General features: G+C 40.9%; 1 protein-coding gene across 3 annotated transcripts in view; it reads right to left on the reverse strand.

Moving 5' to 3' along the window:
• syt2a (synaptotagmin IIa) overlaps positions 1–21,916 on the reverse strand; it is a 97,184-nt gene extending 75,268 nt beyond the window's left edge. For 2 of the 3 annotated variants that reach the window (XM_061796145.1, XM_061796176.1), the window contains exons 1-2: positions 21,758–21,916; positions 21,608–21,666 (exon numbers count right to left, since the gene is read on the reverse strand). The gene's annotated coding sequence lies outside the window, so the exon portion shown is untranslated. The remainder of the gene's footprint in view (positions 1–21,607; positions 21,667–21,757) is intronic. The other variant, XM_061796126.1, reaches the window with a different exon arrangement.
• Positions 21,917–22,031: the final 115 nt, after the last annotated feature.

A 22,031-nucleotide genomic window follows, 5' to 3' on the forward strand; every position in this document is an offset into this window, starting at 1 on the left:
AACACGTTCCAAAAAAGCTGAGACAGGGGCAACAAAAGACTGGGGAAATCGAAGAATCCTCAAATAACACCCGTCTGGAACATTCCATAGGTGAAAAATGTTATTGGAAACAGGTGATTGTCATGATTGGGTGTAAAAGAAGCATCCCCGAAAGGCTCAGTTGTTCCCAAGAAAGGATGGAATTGCATGAGCAAATAGTCCAACAGTTTAACAGCAACGTTTCTCAATGAGAAATCGCACTTTCTCAATCAACAATTGCAAGAAGATCACTGATGGTGTAGTGGTACACTCGCCTGACTTTGGTGCGGGCAGCATGGGTTCAGTTCCCACTTAGTGACGGTGTGAATGTGAGTGCAAATGGTTGTCCGCGTCTATATGTGCCCTGCAACCGACTGGCGACCAGTTCAGGGTGTAGTCCGCCTTTCGTCCAAAGTCAGCTGGGATAGGCTCCAGCACCCCGCGACCCTAACCAGGATAAGCAGTGTTGAAAATTGATGGATTGATGGATGTATGGACAATTGCAAGGAATTCAGGGATTTCATCATCTACTGTCCATAATATCATCAAAAGATTCAGAGAATCTGGAGAAATCTCTGCATATAAGCGGCAAGGCCAAAAACCAACAGTGAATGCCCATGACCTTCGATCCCTCAGGCAGCACTGCATTAAAACCCGGCATCATTGTGTAAAGGATGTTGCCACGTGAGCTCAGGAACACGTCAGAAAACCATTGTCAGTTAACACAGTTTGGTGCTAAATCTACAAATGCAAGTTAAAACTCTGCCATGCAAAGCGAAAGCCATATATCAACAACACCCGGAAACGACGCTGGCTTATGTGGGCCCGAGCTCATCAGAGATGGACTGACACAAAGCGGAAAAGTGTGCTGTGGTCTGAAGAGTCCACGTTTCACAGCGTTTTGTTTTTAAATCATGGACGTCATGTCCTTTGGGTCAAAGATGAAAAGGGCCACCCAGCATGTTATCAGTGCAAAGTTCAAAAGCCAGCATCTGTAATGATAAGGGGGTGTGTTGGTGCCCATGGGTAACTTGCACATCTGACAAGGCATCATTAAAGCTGATACATCCAAGCAATGTCTTTTTCAGGGATGTCCTGCTTATTTCAGCAAGACAATGCCAAAACCACATTCAGCACGCGTTGCAACAGCATGGCTTCATAGTAAGAGAGTGCGAGTACAAGACTGCTTGACAGCAGTCCACACCTGTGTTCCATTGAATATGTGTGGCGCATTATGAAGCACAAAATATGAACAGAGAACCAGACTGATGAGTTACTGAAGTTCTAAATCAAGCAAGAATGGGAAATAATTCGACCTACAAAGCTTCAGCACTTAGTGTCCACAGTTCCCAAATGCTTATGGAGTGTTGTTAAAAGGAAAAGTGATGTAACACAGTGGTAAACATGCCCCAATTAGGCATTAACTTCAATGCGTGAATATTTGCAACAACAAACAAAAAAAAACGTTAATCAGTTGGAACATTATCTTGTCTTTGTAGTGTATTCAATTGAATATAGGTTGAAAAGGATTTGCAAATCACTGTACAGTGGAACATCAATATAACGGACTAATAGGGATGAGGGCTCGTCTGTTATAGTTATAGTGAAGCACTTTTTTTGAGGCCGAATGCACCCAAATTACTATACAGTACACAATTATTGTTTTGTAAGTTTTTTCGTGGTCTAAAATACCCAGAACATTGCAGTAATTATGTATATTAAAAAATATTTAAACTTGAAAATGTTTGAAAGGTTTTAAATTTTATCCAACCTTACCATGCCGATGTGCTTGATGGTGACATTGTTGATGTAGTCATTATAGGCGAATCGAGGTTGCTTTAAAGAGCCGCAAGGAATTAGTGTGCTTCCGAGTTCCAAATCTGTTACGATAGTTGCACGGCTAAACAGAAACAAAAAAAACCTGTACCAAATATAGCGTGTTCCAGAGTCTAGAGACTTGTTTCCTATTCCTCAGAGTAAAAAACGCTGCCATGCCGCTCTCTCTCTCTCTCTCTCTCTCCCTCTCTCTCTCTCTCTCTCTCTCTCTCTCTCTCTCTCTGCACTGCGCTGTATGCACAATTGACAATTGATAGAATCATCATCACCATGGCCGCCATGTCAAATGCATGGCCTGGAAATGGGCCACATTCAACATGGCTGCCACATAGGCACGGGAGGGAAGTGTTATTGTTGGATCTAGTCATATTGTATATCTGTGACCTGGAAATATGTAATTCCCATTCTCTGCCTGCATTGCGCCACAGCACCAGTAAACAACAGTGGGCAATTTTGGAACTAACAGACTTCGTCAACGGCAGTTTAAGTGACAAATGTAAACTATTTTTCGACACGTTGTTCAGTCCCGACGGTCACTTATATCTGATATCCGTTATATTGCCATAGATCATTTTATACTTGAGACTATGTGAGTTCCACGATGCACATGTCATGGAAACAATGAGTCCCAACCCGGTAACAGTGAGTCCCTGCAACTTATCATCACGGAATACAGATACAGTAATCCTCCGCTATATCACGGTTCTTGCTTTGTAGTTCCGCTATATTGCAGATTTTTATGACAGTTATTAATCTATTTTTATACTGTTTGTACAATATTTTTGTGTTATCCATTGGGGTTATACTCTCAGTATATTATACAGTATGTGTTTAAGCCTGTCATGATAGCAAATGTTTTAGTACTATATATTTTCCAAAAAACTATCATGACGAACGATAGTATCGTTGATGTTTTTTAATCACTGATTTTTATGCCACTGATTTTTACGCCTAACCGTGTGGTTGCCTCGGTTATGTGCTCTTTAGTACTTTGTATGTTTTTGTGTTTTCCGTTCATTTTTAGAGACATTATGCGACTCACTTACACAAGGGAAGACTTAACATTAGGGAGTTCACCCCAGACTTACTTTCTCCAACTTTCACATAACCGCTCAGTGTTTTCTCTGAGTGACTTATCGGTGGGGCAGGTGCGATGGCGCCGTAATGCTTCCGGGCTTCCAACAGCACCGGGCAGACCGCGTCACGCAGTTATCAGGGAAAACAAAAGGCATATATCAACGAAAAATGGTGTACCGACGTCACGGACCTCAGCACACACTGACTTGGAGTCGCTGTTTTTGAACTGTAAGTCATTCTACTTGCCGCACAAGTTCACTTCATACTTCATACTCGCGGGTGTCTACATTCCTCCTTAAGCTAACACGAATGCCGCACTACTAACACTCGCTGAACAAGTAAACGAACCTGAAAAAAAGCACCCAGATTCATCCCTCATTATTCTTGGGGCCTTTAACAAAGCTAAACTCAAGCACGAACTCCCTAAATACAAGCAACACATAGACTGTCCTATCAGGGAAAACAACATTCTACACCACTGCTACACCACGCTAAATGAGGCATACTGTGCTATACCCGCAAAGCTCTGATCACTGCATAATTCACTTAATACCAACATACAGACAAAAACTTAAATGTGCGAAGCCGGTGGTGAATACAGTGAAGAAGTGGACCTATGAAGCAAAGTTAGAACTTCAAGACTGTTTAGACTGCCCAGATTGGAGGGTCTTTGAAACTTCAACTGGCAGCCTGGATGAAAATAAGGACAATGTTACATCCTATATACATTTCTGTGAGGATGTGTGTGTACTAACAATTTAATTTTGCACGTTCAATAACAAGCCGTGGTTCACTGCCAAAGTTAAGCAACTTCGCAAGGCTAAAGAGGACGCCTATGGAAGTGGGGATAGAGCCCTGTATAACTGCGCTAGAGACCAGCTGACTAAAGAAATTAACGTCGCAAAGAGACATTATGCGGTAAAGCTAGAAAAACAGTTTACAGCTAACGACTCTAAATCAATCTGACGTGGATTACAATCGCTAACCAACTACAAGCGACCACCCCCCCCAAGCAGAGAACAATAAAAGGCTAGCTGATGACTTCAACACAATCTACTGCAGATTTGAAGAGAACACTTTCACACCTCACACCCACCCAGCTGCGCCTTTTATGGTCAGGGATTGCTATTGTCTACATAACAAAAATTTGGATTGCCTACGTTTACTTTTATGCTGCTAATGTGTGCTGTTTCTCTAAATGAAACTTTGGAGTCACCATGCTCCAAATGACAGGGCCTCTCCATTCTTCACCAAGATTACTGTTCAGCTTCTCAGCCAGCACTTGAATTACTTGAGCCCATCAGGACCCCGTGTTGTCTTTTTCTCTTTCTCTGGTTCTGTCTGCGTCTGTCTCCACGACACGTGGCTCTCCGTGACAGTTTCTCCCACTCAGGCAGGGAAAGAGACTCATGTGGGGAGTAAAGGGACGACCACAGGGGACTCGTGGGGCTTGTTGAGTTGAGCCAGGTGCTGTGCATTCTCTGCAGCGTTGCATACGAGTGCGAGGAAATGTGCACGTTAGTGGTTGCCTTCCAAACAGGAAGGATGTGGCCCAAATTTAATCTCTCTATTGTGACGACGATGGGTTAGAGGGAAAAAAAAGGAACACTGAAATCCCACTGGCAGTGCTGCAATGCAGGGGTTTAGCATAGAGCCAGGAGGCAGGCAAACACATTTAAGAAGGAGCCCTCTGATAACCCACACATTTTACAGACACACATGTGAACTTATACAAGTCTGAGATGGCTGTCTGCCAGGTTGAGTGTGATCTCATGTACAAAGGCAGGCTGGAGAATTGCAGCCTAATCTAACCAACCCACACATTTAGAGAAATTTAAAATGAAAACTGTAAACAAAGGCACAGAAGTGACAAATATTAAGATAACGACTAATTGCATTGTTAGCCTGTACAGTCTCCCAGAGTGTCGTACGTGAGCTGAAAAGCAGAATGGTAGTTGCCAACATGACAGATTGTTGACTGTGGGAGTCTTTTACAGTCAGCACAAACCAGCAATTGATGACACTTCTTTTACACGCTGATACACACAGTACTGACGCAAGCGATAAAGTCTTAAAGAGCACTTGTCTGACTTTTGCACACATAGTGCTGTGGCCATGATTTTGTGGAGAGCAAAAACTTATTCTGCATGCATTTCTGTATAGTGTTTACCATGAGTCCATTATAGAGTCCATGCCTAATCTAGTTAAAATGATGCAGAACATCCTGTGATTATTAACTCTTACTTTCAAGTCCCTGGATGCCTCATGTTCCTCTCTTATCAAGTCAATTTGTCTTTCACTATGGATCATAATTAAGAGTTTATGAAGTGTATAAATGTCATCAATAATGTGATCACATTAGTCATCCTTATCTTACTACTTCATACCCTACAAAATTGTCAGGGTCTGTGTAGATTAGATTGGATTAGATTATGGTGAGTTTTGTTTCCTGTTTTCCTGTGTCCCATGTTGTTCATGTCTTGTGTGCTTGTTTGGGTATTGTCTCCACCTGTTCTTGTCAACCCTCTACCTTGTGTCAACCAATCAGCTCCCTCCAGCCACTCGTGTCTTGTCCAGGTGTTCCTCGTTGTCTCCTCGCTGTTTGTATGTACGGTAGTTCCCTGGTTTCTTTAAGTGCTTGTCGGTTCATTGTCGTATGTCAAACGTAGTCTTGTCTCAAGTCATGTTTCCTGGTCCCATCTTGTAGTGGTGAGTTATTAGTCCCTCATTGTTCCTTTGTTAATTTTATTTAGATTTTTTGACTTTTGTTAATTTAGCATTACCTCCTTGATCATTGTTTGCCTTTTTGGGGGGAAATTAAATTTTTTTTGCCTTGCTTCCCTGCTTCCTCCACATTTTGGCTTGCCTTCCAACACCACGAAAACGCAACCGTGACAGAACGCAATTTTAAAGTTCTCATTAAAGTACTGAAATACGGTTGTGATAATTGTTGGTGTTTACTTATGTTGTATCCTACAAGCTTAGCTGTAAGTCATTTGTTTTTACGGGTACTGCATTGGTTTTAAGAGTTGGAAAAAAATTTGAGATCCTAGTTTGTGGTATATATATGGTTTAAACTATAGTATTAATACTATAAATATAAACATTTTGGGGGGAGGATGTCAATTTTCCGTTATATTTTCACAATAGAGCAGATTAATGAAGTAAATTCTGTGATGAAATATCCCCTTTTTTATTATTATTAATTGCCTCCCCCTCCCCCACCCCCCATGTTTCACCCACAAGTCCCGTGAAATAACTACAAGGAGGCAGAGCTAGCGATTAAATAATAAATAAAAAATCATTGCACTTGTCTTCCAGCAATAAAGTTGCATACAGTTTCTTATATAGAAACAAGTTGTTAAAAAACTGAGCAAAGACCAATGCAAATGAGGCGAAACTTTAAAGCGTCTAGATCTCATTGTCTGCAAAGCAAGTTGGAAGAAATCAACAGAACTCAGGGGTTCAGCATACTCCAATAAATGTCAGAGTGGCTGACGCAACATTATTAATTATATTAGCAACCATGGCCTGCTTATACTGTATTTAGCTGTCGGAAAATACCCTGAAAACGCTCTACCAAGATTTTATGTGCATACAATTGTTTGTATTTCATTCGATGTACTTTGTTGAGCTTATTGGCACCTAATGGATGTCAACCTTGCCTTTGTTTCTAAAGATTTTTTCCAAAATGACTTGAAAAAGAACCCATTTTATGAAACAAACTATTTGGTGCAGGTTATGACCTTTAATAGTATACGAAATAAAGAAGGATAACATAAGAACCAGTGTCACTGTTTGTATAGTGATCTGCACATCTTGAAAATAATAGCGCTCCATCTTGGCATGAGACAATAGAAGTACTTAACTAGTCAGAGGAGCAAGAGGGACATTCTTTTGGCTCTGTTTAATGCTGTCAAAGGTATTGTAGGACAAACGACAGAAAATCCGCAAGTGATGAGTCGAGAGTCTACTCGTGGGGATCGTTCAACCTTCCTTCACATTGTCAGAGAAATCCATCACAAGACCCAAACTTGGAAAAGCACAGTGCCACTGGTCCAACGCAAATTGAGGGTGACAGCTCACCTCTCATGATGAGCTGCAGTATACTTGTGCCACATTAAAACTGACTCTTGTTGCTGCATAATTATGTCAGTGTCAGTGCTTTAATGGCTTTCTGTCTCTCACACTGCATGAGTCACAACATGCTGGATTTAAGTACAAATACTTTTGGCTTCAATAGGTTATTTAACTCCCACCGTGATGCTTACATGCTTTGTAGATGACAATCGGAGTTACAGTATTCGGCTTTGTAAAGGAGCGATTACTTTTCGGGGGAAATGGCAGTACCTCATGAATCAAGAGAGTTATTATCTGTAGCTGAGTGATATGACCTACACCGTGGCGATATTTAACTCATATCTTCTGTACAGTAGACAGAGAGGCTTTTTCAATTAAGCACTCATTAAGTCCTAAATTAGGCAATGGCCTCTGAAGCATACTAGCGCAGGGAAGAGGACAGAAAGGTAACAATGCATTTTAATGCACACATCCCTCCCTGATTAAAATTCAAAGTCAAGCAGACTGGTGTTAACGTCGAATGATTTATTGTCTTTGCTAAAAGGAGTGTTTCGGTTACCTTTCTATTGAGGTACACGTCCAGTGCTGTAGAATTAATGCAGCACGTAAGCAATGAGGCAATATTTCTGTGATAAGAGACTGTGCTATGAAGATGCTCTTACACCCACAGTCCAGCACCCTTGTTTATTATCACCTGCCCTCCCGTAGCCTCGGAATCTGAGAGTGGCATCGCGGATCAATGAAGAGGAGCAACAAGACTACAAGAGCAATCGATGCTTTTTGGAAACACAACAGTGTTTCTGCACAAAATACCATACAGCAAAATGGTGCCGTCTTTTATTAATGACAAGCACTAAATCTTGGTTAGTCCCAGGCAGAAAAGTGAGATTTGATTATCATGATGAACAGTTGTGCCCCAGAATCAAATTTTCTCTTCTTCTTGTGAAAAAGCTGTAACATTCCGTGTAAGCAGTTTAAGAGGAAAATTAAAAGATGATTATTGTAACAGATAGCTTATAATCAACACTGCCCAAAATCATTTAGATAGACATATGTAGATACGTGCATCATACAATACATTTGTTGCGAAACTGCTAAAATCAAGGAAGAGATCAGTTGTAAATCACTGTATTATACAAGTGCATTCTGCATTTCAGAATGAGTTGAAAAGGTACAAATGGTTCACACAAACCATTCTAATAAAAACAATTTTACAACACGGTCATAAACATTCACTGTGATGATTGTCTCCTTAGTTTTTTTGCATGTTTTTTGGGGAGGAGTTTAGATACAAAAATATGTCACCAAACACATTTATAACAAACTGTATCCCTTAAGAGACTCTTCAACCCTAATATTTCTATTACTATAATCATAATCATTCATTGGTGTCAGTGGTTCCCATCCCAATTGAGTATTCTACCATTAGCTAATGGCCATTTACCTCATTGGCAAGCAATTAGAGAATTATTTGGATACATTCCCAAAGCTTAATAGTGACACACAACACAACTAACAAATGTTAATATACAGTAATTAGCTTTGAGCTCACAGGCGAGACAACACCACAGGTTCCAACAATCCATCCAAACAAGAGCCATGCATAAAGAAATGTAAGAATTCTTGTAAACGGCTTTACAAACTGAGCCACAGAGTCCAACATGAATTGTGTCGGAATTTGTGTTGTATTCAACATTAATAAGGAGTGTATGTTACACTCGCAGCACCTCACATTCTGGCATAATGTACACTGTAGGAGTCTTTCTCTTGCAAAATATTGGCTTGTTGCCACTGTGACATAAACAAATGTTGTGAGATTCACAACGTTGTAGAGCTTGACTTTTTTAATTTGGCGGCAGCAGCAGCAAACCAAGAAACAAGTTAAACACAATATTTTGTCATCATTTTTAACACCAGCGAACAACAATGTATATCGGACACCATGAGCTTATTATCCAATTGGCTTTCACCAACTCATCATGCCTGCTTCTTTAGTAAACCACAGCAGATGAGCACTAATGCCTTAACAATTAAAAACCACACAGCCTTGACAAAACATTACTCTTTTCGCACCAGTGACATCATGTGAAATTCTCCACAGTCAACTCAAGGATTCTCAGTTATTCAGGAGGAGAAGGGTTGCCAAGGAGAAGTGCACCCCTGGCAATGCAGCAGTAAATCACTGGATAGAGCACCATCTGCTGCTTGTCAGAACATTGGAACATTGATCTTTAAGCCTGGGTTGAGTCTCAATGTGAATCAGAACTCAAGTGCAGATGAAAAGCTGGTGGAGAAAATGGGCCTTAGCTTGCGATATTTATAACACTGCTTATATTTTGAAAGCCATACAGTATTTGAAAAAGTTATTTCACCAGAGGACAATGTAGCCAGTCAAACATTTCTGTATCCATTCTTCATCAAAGGAAATTAAATATTGAATTAGATGTGGCATTTTGTATTTTAAAAACAATTTAAATAAATTATTGATATACTAAGTATGAACATGATGTACAAATGATTTTCCCTTTCATCTTTTGGTGCTTTGTATTCATTGGTGTTCAAGGCCGAAACTCCTCTTGAGACAAAATGTCCCGCATTTAATAATGCAACACCTTCTTTCTTAGGCTAAGGGCTGGCTAGCTGACATCCAACTAATCATTGACAGAGCCATGGATTTCGCTGTCGGTGTTTCACTTTTATAATGGAACATCAGTTAGCGCAGATCTCGCAGACCTTAGAGAAGATTTTATCTAACTTGCCTAATGATCTGTGTCTGACAAAGACCTAATAGCTTGCCCTTCATGATTAGCTCTCTGGATGTTTGGAGCTGCACAGGAGTATACTATTGAAACTGCTGAAATGTCAACAAATAAGAAGCCGTTAATATGTTGTTGATTGTCAGTTAGTTCATCTTGGCTCTTTCAGTTAGTAAGCATTAAGCATGCTAATGGTGTGCTGGGTTTATTTTCTTTTTGTCTAAGTGTGAGGAGGACAATTAGACTACAATATTGCACAAGGCTGCTAATATATTAAGTGAAGAGAAACATCATAATAAGCACTTTGTGTGATTAAACAGATAAGGTGATGTTTTTTTGTTTTTTTTTAAGTACAGTGGTGTGAAAAAGTGTTTGTCACACTTAAATGTTTCCCATCATCAAACAAATTTAAATATTAGTCAAAGACAACAGAACTAACCATAAAATGCATGTTATAAATGTTTTTTATTACTAAAGGAGAAGAAAAAATCCAAACGTACATGGCCCTGTGGGAAAAAGCGTACATTTTTGTTTCTGTTTTTTGGCGGTGGGGTCTTAAAAAATGTGTTTACCTCTAAAAATAATGCACCTGCTGGCATCCCCAAATTTATCGGAGCCATTGATTCATTTTCTATAACTTCGTAATGTTTGTTTACCTCTTCCAAAAACACTTCCAATTTCATCACTTCAACCTTCTTTTTGCACTTGCTGTGCTCCTCCCAGATGTTCCGTGGTGAAAACCATCAGCGTTAACTCAAGCACAAAACTCTTTTAAAAACATCAGTCTCCTGTTGCCAACAGCGTGCGTAACTGCTAATAAACAACAGAAGAGGGAAGAAGAAGCATCCAGCGTCTATTCTAAAAAGTGCCATTACTATATTACTATATACACACGGGGCCTGATTTATTAAGGCCTGGTACACACATAAGGATTTTTGAAATCTTAAAAAGATTTTTTTGTTTTTGTTAAATCTCTTACAGATGGTGAGACCCCCACACATGAAGACAGAAAAATAGGCATTTAACAGTTTTGGTCGTACTGTGTATGGCACAAGTATCAAACTCAAGGCTCGGGGGCCAGATCCGGCCCGCCACATGATTTTATGTGGCCCGCAAAGACAAAATCATGTGTGTCAACTTCCATTATTCTTGTTCAAATCTGTACCAAAATTTCAAATTGTCATATATCATAAATGATAACGTTGAGATATTGTAAGCATTTTTGCGTTACCAAACATTAATACAAGTTGAAAACCCATTACCCTAGATTTCTGATTCCAAAACAAGTTTATACATTTTGTGTGTAAATATGATGAGGCGATTAAAGATTTTTATGGTTTCACAGTCATAACGGCCCTCTGAGGGACACCGTAACTACAGTGTGGCCCGCGACAAAAATGAGTTTGACACCCCTGGTGTACGGGGTGCTCCGACAAGCTCAACACAAAACACCAAAAACATTCTTTTCCATCATCTATCTCGAATCTAGTCCGTCCAAGATCAAACGTGATCTAACTAAAACAAAGAAGACAAAACATGACAGCGCACCTTCAAAGAAGACACATGAAAGAGGGAAATGATGGTGACAGACTCACGGGCTTCCTACAGCTCCACGAGCTGGTCCTCCATTTCCGAGGCCCACCGGACTGTGCGTTTCAGGAGTGTGAACCGTGTTATTTTACTGGTTGGCTTTTATTTTGAAGGCCTTAATGTTACAGGCTACCGAATATGTTTGCGCCAATGTTTCCTGAGTGTTGCGGTGTTTTAGAAAGGTGATTTCATCAATATAGACTTGCTTTGGAAAATACTTCTTGCCGTCTGGTTTGAACAAGAATAATGGAAGTTGACACACATGATTTTGTCTTTGCGGGCCACATAAAATCATGTGGCGGGCCGGATCTGGCCCCCGAGCCTTGAGTTTGATACTTGTGCCATACACAGTACGACCAAAACTGTTAAATGCCTATTTTTCTGTCTTCATGTGTGGGGGTCTCACCATCTGTAAGAGATTTAACAAAAACAAAAAAATCTTTTTAAGATTTCAAAAATCCTTATGTGTGTACCAGGCCTTAATAAATCAGGCCCCGTGTGTATATAGTAATATAGTAATGGCACTTTTTAGAATAGACGCTGGATGCTTCTTCTTCCCTCTTCTGTTGTTTATTAGCAGTTACGCACGCTGTTGGCAACAGGAGACTGATGTTTTTAAAAGAGTTTTGTGCTTGAGTTAACGCTGATGGTTTTCACCACGGAACATCTGGGAGGAGCACAGCAAGTGCAAAAAGAAGGTTGAAGTGATGAAATTGGAAGTGTTTTTGGAAGAGGTAAACAAACATTACGAAGTTATAGAAAATGAATCAATGGCTCCGATAAATTTGGGGATGCCAGCAGGTGCATTATTTTTAGAGGTAAACACATTTTTTAAGACCCCACCGCCAAAAAACAGAAACAAAAATGTACGCTTTTTCCCACAGGGCCATGTACGTTTGGATTTTTTCTTCTCCTTTAGTAATAAAAAACATTTATAACATGCATTTTATGGTTAGTTCTGTTGTCTTTGACTAATATTTAAATTTGTTTGATGATGGGAAACATTTAAGTGTGACAAACACTTTTTCACACCACTGTACTTAAAAAAAAACAAAAAAACATCACCTTATCTGTTTAATCACACAAAGTGCTTATTATGATGTTTCTCTTCACTTAATATATTAGCAGCCTTGTGCAATATTGTAGTCTAATTGTCCTCCTCACACTTAGACAAAAAGAAAATAAACCCAGCACACCATTAGCATGCTTAATGCTTACTAACTGAAAGAGCCAAGATGAACTAACTGACAATCAACAACATATTAACGGCTTCTTATTTGTTGACATTTCAGCAGTTTCAATAGTATACTCCTGTGCAGCTCCATTTATACAAAATACAACATCGGGTAAGATATGTATGTTTTTATTGAAGGCACCTTCCTTGTTCTTCAGTCAGGTGGATTCTTGATTGACTACATCCCATTTCACGTCACAATTCACTGAGTCGTGACTTGGGAGTACAGTAGTCGCCTTTCCCGACACACATGAAGATTTTTGGTCGTAGATATTGAACATGTTTAATATCTAAGATTGTTGGCCTCCACCTGTTTTGGACCCTATTATTGGGACAAATTCACTCTTAAAACACCTCCGACCACAGGATAATCTCGTAGGAAAATCTTATAAGACTAAGATAGACTGGCATTTGATGTCGGGACAAAAACAAAACAAAAAAATCAGGACAAAAACAGCCCCTTTATGTGTGTACAGAGCCCAAGATCAAAGCGGGCATTAAATTGCAGGTGCACGCTAATAGATTGCGAGCGCTCTTTGGTGGGTGTGTTGAGCTTGATTTACTAAAATTGCAATCTGACACTAAGATCCCAAATAGCAGGTGCAAAATCGTGTGCGCACTCAATCTAACAGATTGCACGCACTGTTGGCAGTAGGTGTAAAATTGGTGGAGACCGCGGTGTTTATAAAAGGGTTTTGAGCTTTAGGTAGCGCTCAGGGTTTTCACCGTGGAACATTTGAGAGAGCCCTGCGAGCGTAAAATGGTATCATCTTTATTTTTAGAGCAATTTAGAAATGAACAGCAGCTGATACAAAGTGATGTACATAAATAAAATGTAACATAAAACAATTACAAATAAAACCAAGCCAGCCTCGTTAGGAGCAGGAGATCCACCCCGCATTGAGAAAGCTGAGGAAGGCAGCGGCGGTGGGCCGAAGTCACGCAGACGAGCTGGTGGCAGATACTGTACCAGGCAGGCATCACTGGGATCCAGTAAACACAAGGGCACAACAAAGTGAGAGATGAATCCATGTTATGTCCAGGAAGCAGCCATGTCTCTGTGGAACACAACAGCTGTTTGTGTACTAAAGCCGTTAGTATGTTTGTTTTGTTGGGGAGTGACCTCATGTTCTCTTTATGATTGATGGAATGAACAGTTTAAATCTCCTTTCCTTCTTGCTCCTCATCTCTTACCATCTACTCCGGGTAGTGCGCAGAGGGGATTTTGGCTCCATGGTTATAGCGGAGTAGCTCCTGGCAATTGTATGTGAGCATCGTAAACATATATTCCGTGTATGCCATATATGCCGATATTCTCTCCCAATAACGTTTATGGCTAAAACACAGTAATAGTGCTACCAGTTTAGAAGGACGCAATAAGAAGACTAAATGGTGGTGTTACAAATGTTTTTTAAAGTTAACGGAGCTGCTGTAACAGGCTGCCAACTCAAAGTCCCCCTTTGAGCAACTCAATGAAAAATGAAGTTTGAAGTGATGGAACTGGAAGTGTTAGTGGAAGACAAACATTACTGAGTTACATAAAAGAAATCCATCGCTTAGATAATTTGGGGGAATCCAGTAACCACATAAAAGCCATGTTTTGTTTTTTTTAACTCGCCCTGAGTGCATGGCAATTGGATGTACAGGTATATCTAAAAAAAAATTTTTAATATCATGAAAAGTTTGGTTGGTAACCAGTTCAGGGTGTACCCTGCCTCTCGCCCGAAGATAGCTGGGATAGGCGCCAGCACGTCCGAGACCCTAGTGAGGATAAGCGGTACAGAAAATGGCTGGATCATGAAAAAGTTTAATATTTTTTGTCACGGCGGCACCGTGGCCGACTGGTTAGCGCGTCTGCCTCTCAGTTCTCAATCCTCGGCCCCGCCGGTGTGGAGTTTGCATGTTCTCCCCGTGCCTTCGTGGGTTTCCTCCGGGCACTCCGGTTTCCTCCCACTTCCCAAAACCATGTGTGGTAGGTTGATTGAAGACTCTAAATTGCCCGTAGGTGTGAATGTGAGTGCGAAAGTTTGTTTGTTTGTGTGTGCCCTATGATTGGCTGGCAACCAGTTCAGGGTGTACCCCGCCTCTTGGCCGATGATCGCTGGGAAAGGCTCCAGCACTCCCGTGACCCTAGTGAGGATAAGCGGCTCAGAAAATGGATGGATGGATTTTTTGTCACTCATTTCAGAAAGTGACACCTATGTATTACAACATTTTGTTCCACAAAGCCATTATTTCTCGCAAATTAATGTTTTTGGCTTACAGAAAATGAAAACAGAAAATTGAATGTCTCAGAACATTTGAATACTGTACTACCTACAGGTAGAAATAAAAAAGTCTACACACCCCTGGTCAAATGTCACGTTGATGTGATGTGAGAAAATGAGACCAAGAAAAATCATCTCCAAATGCCTCCCACCATGAGGGCCTCATCATTTGGCATTATAAATAAAAACGCTGGATTCTATATCCTTTGCAGAGCTTTAATCACGTTTTAATCTGACAAGTATAAGGACATTACGTAAATATTTTCAAGTTGGAAAAGGGAGCTGGTAACTGAAGAAAAAAGCAGAAACCATTTGATCTATGTGAAGGTCAAAAAACTTCTGAATGAATGTGATGCAAAAACTGAAATTCATATCACATCAGTTTAGCAAGTCACGATGTAGTACTTGTCTTTTACTTCCAGTTTTCCTGTTTCTTTAGTACATACCTCTCAGCCCTTCCACAAAAGATGAAGGTACATTACTATAAAAGCACTGATAAATAACTTCATCGTGTTTGATGTGTCCTTCGCCTGCAAGGAGGCCTCAAAATATTAAAATAGAAAAGAAGCAGCTTTCATGCTGGGCATCTGCTCAATAGCTCTCTCCTCTTTTCTTCTAATCACTGGCTGATACCAGCATTCGCAGATGTACACAAATGGGAAAACAGGAGACCATGAAGTTGTTTGATTTAAGATCAAATAAAAAGGACATAGATGACAGATGCTTGTGGGTTCCAAGCAAACAACATTACCAAATACCGCCTACATCTGGAGGCCGAGCACATACTGCAGCTTAATGTAATGTTCAGGACCGTGTCTGTGACAATTGCTCATGGAGAAGAAAAGTACGTGGAGGAACACTTTTTTTTCTCCTTTTTTCCATGAGGCAATATTGACTAAGCACTCGACTCAAATTGATAATCGGGAAATTTTAAACAGGGCGGATAAACTGTCATTGTGCAGTGTGACAATTGCACCGGTGGTGTAGTGGTACATGCTGCTGCTGCTTGGCTAATCCAAGTCCAAGGAAGCTTCCATGAATGTACTATCAAGATCCTTGTAATGCGGAGCCATGATTTAACATGAAGTGAAGGAAGTGATACTGAAAAGCACGCTGTGGATCCCAATCACAGTATCTTTTAAAATGTCGTCAAGATTACACGCATGCTTTGATTGATGTCGAGCTCAGTGATTCCACGCCAGGGTGCTGTGGCACACTAGTGTGCCGTGAGAGATCATTAAAGTTTATGCAGGAAATTATCCAATATCACTTAATCTGTCCAAAAATTATTAAGTACAAATATATCTTTGTTCATCTATCTTTGCCAGCAACTTTTGGTGACAGGCAGTACAATTAAATGCTCTTCCATTAGATGGCAGAGGGTAAAATAAACCTGAGTATCTACTTGTTGGCATTCATATAAAAGAATCATGGCTTCCTGTGACTACATCAGGTATGTGTTCAATTAAATGGGCCCAGATTTCATATTGAGTAAGTAATTTGAGACAAGATAATCATTATACGGTATCATTATTCATACTTTTTGTGACATTTTTTGTTTGGTGGTGTGCCGTGAGATATTTCTATTGTAAAATGGGTGCCTTCGCTCACCAAAGGTTGAAGAACACTGGTCTAGTGTATGAATTAACAAGGCATAAACACACACGTCTATGGTCCACTCTTATTACAACACTGTCATCAACCTTTTATCTGCCATGAGCAATGTGAGCATTCAGTTCCCAGACAAAAACTCTGCTGTGTTTGTTGTTGCTTTTTCCAAAACTCTTGGCATTGTGTTTCATGAAAGCACATTTCATAGTGCCATTTTACTCTAACCCTGCGATTCTCTGACAACTCGACCAGGGTGTAATCCTGCCTCCTGCCCAAAGTCGGCTTGGATAGGCTTCAGCTCAATTGCAACCCTAATCAGGAAAATGGATGTATCGATGGATTTTATATAACCATACTCTTTAATAACGAACTGCCATCAGATTATATCAGTACATTTAAGGAAGTTTGGGAGGCACTCTTATTTAGACCACTGTCAAAATTTAGCTGTATCAGTCTCAGCCTATGCATGAAAGTGACAATTTTGTAATCTAAGTGTTCTCTTGAGAGATTGAAAGCACTGCCATTACAGTCTTTCTTGTTGTGTATAAAGAGGCTTCGAGACATAACAGGACGCAATTCAAAAGCCTGCGTGTGGTTCCTCAGGATGAGGACAAATCCACACGCTTGAGAGTAAACTTGTGGTGTTCTATCATACAGAAACTGGGTAGGAAATGGAGCATTCTAGGGTCCAAATACAGAGGTCTGGAAAAGCTCCCTTTGGTTGTTGCACCAATACAGACAAAGAAGAGGTCAAGCCTTGATCTGCAGTGATGATGAAGTTATGTGACAGAAGCGAAAGCGATGCATCACAATGTCAATGTGGCGAGCTAAGCAATATCACCCTGGAAAAGGCCAAGGGAAAGCCATTCCAGAGCCCCGACAGAACCGACAGGTAGCACACTCATACATATGAAAACATTGAATACATCCACAGTTGGAAACAATTATTTAGATTCAATAGGAATCTTCACAGACCCTGAGGGCCTCCTTGTCACATGCATGCACATGCACACCTGAGCACGTTAGTGAGCACATCGCTTGAAGAGACCATCGTTCCTTGCAAGAATGTGTTATCTCTTAAAACCAGCCATTTATGTAAACGGCACAGAAGAACTAAATTTAACACTATGCTGCAGAGGTAAGCTACACCTCCTCCTAGCTCATGGTCCACGCCAGATGGGTTAGTTGCACCAGATGTGTCATACAGGACGGTGTTTTGGTACAAAGCAGATGATTATCAGAGCTTTGGACAAATTGAAGAGTTTGACCACAATACTGGACTCACTGGGGTGACTGGCTTGGAGGGCCGAGGGAGCAGATGGGATGGAGACACAAGATAGAAAGGACAGAGCGTGCAGTAGGTCTCTGTGTGCACTAACACTGCTTTGGCAGGAAACAACAAACTTGTCCTGCTCTAGCAGTATTGCAGCAGCTTGCTCTTCATGGCAAATTATCACTGCCTATAGCTCCGCCCCTGACCATTAATTATGCAGCTCAATGCAGCACTCTAAATCCCTGCTGCAAGCTCTCCCACACTACAATACTCCCTCTCTCTCCATATATTATGAACACATTAAATCCGAACACGATACATTTGAATTTGCCACAATGGCTGATCAAATGTTTTTATACACGGTAAAAGAAACTTTTTTTTTGGCACAAAAATCTCTGTTACTGATTAAAGATATTTCCTGAAACTACCCAAAATGGCCTTTTCGGTAGTTCATGCTCTGCCCCTTCTCATTTCATTCATCCTGATAAATGTAACATAATTCTAATGGAAATGAAGCCATATCCTCCTTCTGGTGTGACTAACTATCTCCATCTATTTTTGCCTTTTCTCCAAGCACGCTGCTGCTTTAGTGCAAATCAGTGGCAAACAAAGTGTGACGTGTTGTATTTAATATCGCTGAACAACATCTCTCCTGCAACCTCTAAGGGCAGCAAACACGACTGGACCTTGAGCAGGGAAAGTTCACACTACGCAGTGTGAACCAGTCACGTCAGCAAATAGAGGGAAACCAGAGCGCAGATATAATGAGGGAAGCTCTCACGCAGCGCATGGCCACGCCGCCCCCGGGCAGGCGGTTGGACTCAAACGTTGCAGCTGATTATGGAAACGGAAACAAGCTTCTCCGCCGTTTCCTCAAGCTTTGACATGATTATGATTCATTTCACATCTGCGTGCCTGTGTTTGTACGCTTTCATGTACTGGTGTGTATTGGGAAGAAAGTGTTGCTTGTCCTGCCAAAAGCTGTATGATTAGTGCTACTGAATTTAAGCATGTGGCATTTGTGTGTGAGTCATCTAAGCATAGACTAAATGGGATAAATTACTATTTTTCTTATTTCTTATGAGCCCGCATGAGATGATGGTCACAGTGGATCATTATTTCTAATTTGCTAAACGGGGTTTCGCCTTCAAAATGTCAAACCACTGGCATACAAACGTCAGGTATTTAGGGGTTAATGTTGTTTGCAAGGCTTTTGGAGCCAATTCAATAAATTGCCTGTCCGTGTTTGCAAAGGTGTCACTTCTGGAACAAAAGCAAACCAGGGAAGCTGGTATTGGGCGAAAGTGTTCCACGCTTACATAATCCAGGGGGGAGCGTGCACTACTCCCTCTCACTACATGACAATGCGCTAACGGGCTGTTCTTTAAAGAAAAGAAACAAATAATAAATGAGCATTGTATTTCCCTCTTGAAAAAATGGACCTGGCCAGCGCTCTTAGTGAGATTCCTGCAGCAAGAAGCTCGCTAAAATGTGCAGCTCTGCTGCTGCAGGGGTCTCTTCAGTGCATGGAACCGGATGGCGAGCAGAGAACGCAGCGGGGGCTGGGCACCGCAATGTACTGCAGTGCTCCGAGCTCCGTTTTGCACACCCACTCTCTCCTCTGCTTTTGAACATGTCTCCTTCTTGCTCTCTACCTCTCGCATATATTCGCTTTCTCATACCTTTCTGATTTAACCTCTCACGTTGCTTTTTTCCTGTTTCATAACATTTTCTGAATACTCGAAGAAGAAGCATCTTTTGTATTCTGCATTTAAGCATCCTTGCTTACTGTCCAATTTGTGCACAGGAACAAGATTTGGATGGGTATATGAGTAGCATATTCCTTCCTTGCTACACGTCAAGGTCTTTATTAAGGAATCTCATATCTCCAAGTGTGTATATGTCTTATGGACAACCTAAAACAGTAAGTCATGTTCACATCTATTCCAACGCAATAGCATTCGAATGGCATTCGCCTTTTTTCACTTTGCTCTTTTGCTCTTTGCCCTGATGTAAAAGGTTTTGTGTTTCCAATTTAGCACATCCCGCTGACTTCATACTCCAGAATGCACCATATAGCCCTGTCACACAGTCTGGGACAGAATGTGTCCAACACAGACTCCCCATTCTTTTACATGCAGAACTCTTCATGTTGCTCTCACAATAATGCTCTTTGCCTTTTTAGCATCGACAAGACTTTTGTCAAAAACTTTGTGAAATAATGTTTTGGCTGTCGTGGATTGAGGTCAATCCCAGGACACGAATGTTTAAAACATCTTGTCGTAGGCACTCAGATACTATCTTTACAAAAGATAAATGCTAATTCGGGGGATCAGTGAGGGGTCTCATTGCCGTTTCCCATTAGTGTGCTGAGTTTTATGATTATTGCGATGTGTGTTAGCTGCATCCTGCAGAGACCTCTCTCTGCTTCTTCTCAACCATGACATTAAGTTAAGATTTATGTCCCTGCAGATGTCAATGAGATGTCAGTGAGAGCTGCAGTCATTATATATTTGACACATTTTGTCAAGAGTTTGGACACAACTGCTACTGCCCAAACGCAGCACAAAACACAATTAGCTGCGAGGTATTACATCATGCCAGGAAAGTTTGATAAATTTTGCTGCAGCAGAACATTCCTGATGGTTAAAGAATATGTGTGAGAAGGTTCTGGAACATTCCATGATAAAAAAAAACAGGCCAGGGCTTTTCAAGCTCGGTGCACCAATGCAAGCTATGCAGGTACATGTGGTGTGATCTAGAAAAGAAGAGGTGCATGAATAATTAAATGTTTTGGCCACAGAAAAGATGGATGCTCTAAAGTAACTGTAGTTTCAGACCAGTAGAAAAATGCAAAGGTGATGCATAAGGCTAAACTGGTTCTTGTGATTTCAATGACACTTAAGAAAACACTGCCTTCAAAGAGTTTTTAGCAAGTGCTCACTACTGTATGATCTGTCCAAGGTGCTGAAATCGGGTATGCTCTCCACACAGCCTGGTTTTATCCGGTCTTATCCCTGCAGATAAGTCGTTCTTTAATAATTAAAACGTCTTCAGATCCTGCTTATATGGTAGCTCTGATTCTGAAAAGTGTTATTCTAAATATCAACAAGTAAACACTGTACTTGTTAAACCAAACCTATAAAATACACAAAGTCTATCCATTTTGTTTTTCGTCCAGTCCTGCTGCAGGACATCTCTTACAGAGAGTGGCTGAGAAATCACACAGTGCCCACTGCTGGACAGTGTCAAATCTTCAAGATGACATGTTCATGACAAGCCATGAAGGTCAGATTTACAAAGAAATCCATGGAGATGCAATAACAAGAATTCCCCTGAACAAGTGTAAAAGTAACCCTCTGTGTTAACTACGCAACAATTTTTGTGCCACTCATGCTCAAACCACAATCATAGGGGAAAAAAATGTTACCTGTCTAACCCCACTTACACACCAGGAGAACATGCAGGGCTACAGCAACTTGTCCTTTATTTCTAGTATCATGTTAAACTTTACTGCAAACCCAAGCAGGCTTTTAAAGAAAACAACTAATTTCAGAAGACAATAGCTGGTTTCAGTCCATATGCCTCGCACAGGCAATGATGAGACCGCTCCACTCAGGATGTATGGGAATACTGCAGCACTAGAGAACCGTGTGCACAGAAACTTGCCTGGAAGCATCAGGGAGTCCCACACTAACCTTCCCCCCCTCACTCTCGCTCGCCTCTCACTCTGCTTTTCTACAAATACTTGTCAGTGTTGTTTTTAAAACACTCAACCATACAGCAAAAAAAAAATGAAACAATAAAGAAGTTTAAAAAGTGTAAGACCATGGTGTGAAAAAGAAAAAGGAAAGCAGCTGCTTACCTTTTTATGCTGCCTGCTTTCCACCGGACACAGGGCTCTTCTCCACAGACACCAAGACACTTTGAGATAGAAAGAAAAAAAAACAATCAATGTCCGCTTACTTTCTCTTATTTCCACTTTGACAGTCTTAAGACGGCCAAATAGACACACCTTTGCTGGGCCCTGCTGTTAACTGCACACACACAGAGTGCACCCCGAGACCGGAGCACCCAAATTGATAAAGATCTGCTCAGGGGAGGGAAACAAACTACACACACTCACACACTGCAGTTTTTTTCTTCCTCTTGCCCACTCGCTCTGCTGCTTTTTTTCCCCCTGCTGTCTTTGCCTGCACTGCCTTCTGATTGGCCAAGCTGCTTTTCAATAACATAAGCTCTGTTCATTAGTTGGAAAGGGGCACCTCCCGCCCAGCTCATCTCTCTTC

This window comes from Phyllopteryx taeniolatus, chromosome 1, assembly GCF_024500385.1.
Source record: "Phyllopteryx taeniolatus isolate TA_2022b chromosome 1, UOR_Ptae_1.2, whole genome shotgun sequence".
In the NCBI taxonomy this organism is placed as follows: domain Eukaryota; kingdom Metazoa; phylum Chordata; class Actinopteri; order Syngnathiformes; family Syngnathidae; genus Phyllopteryx; species Phyllopteryx taeniolatus.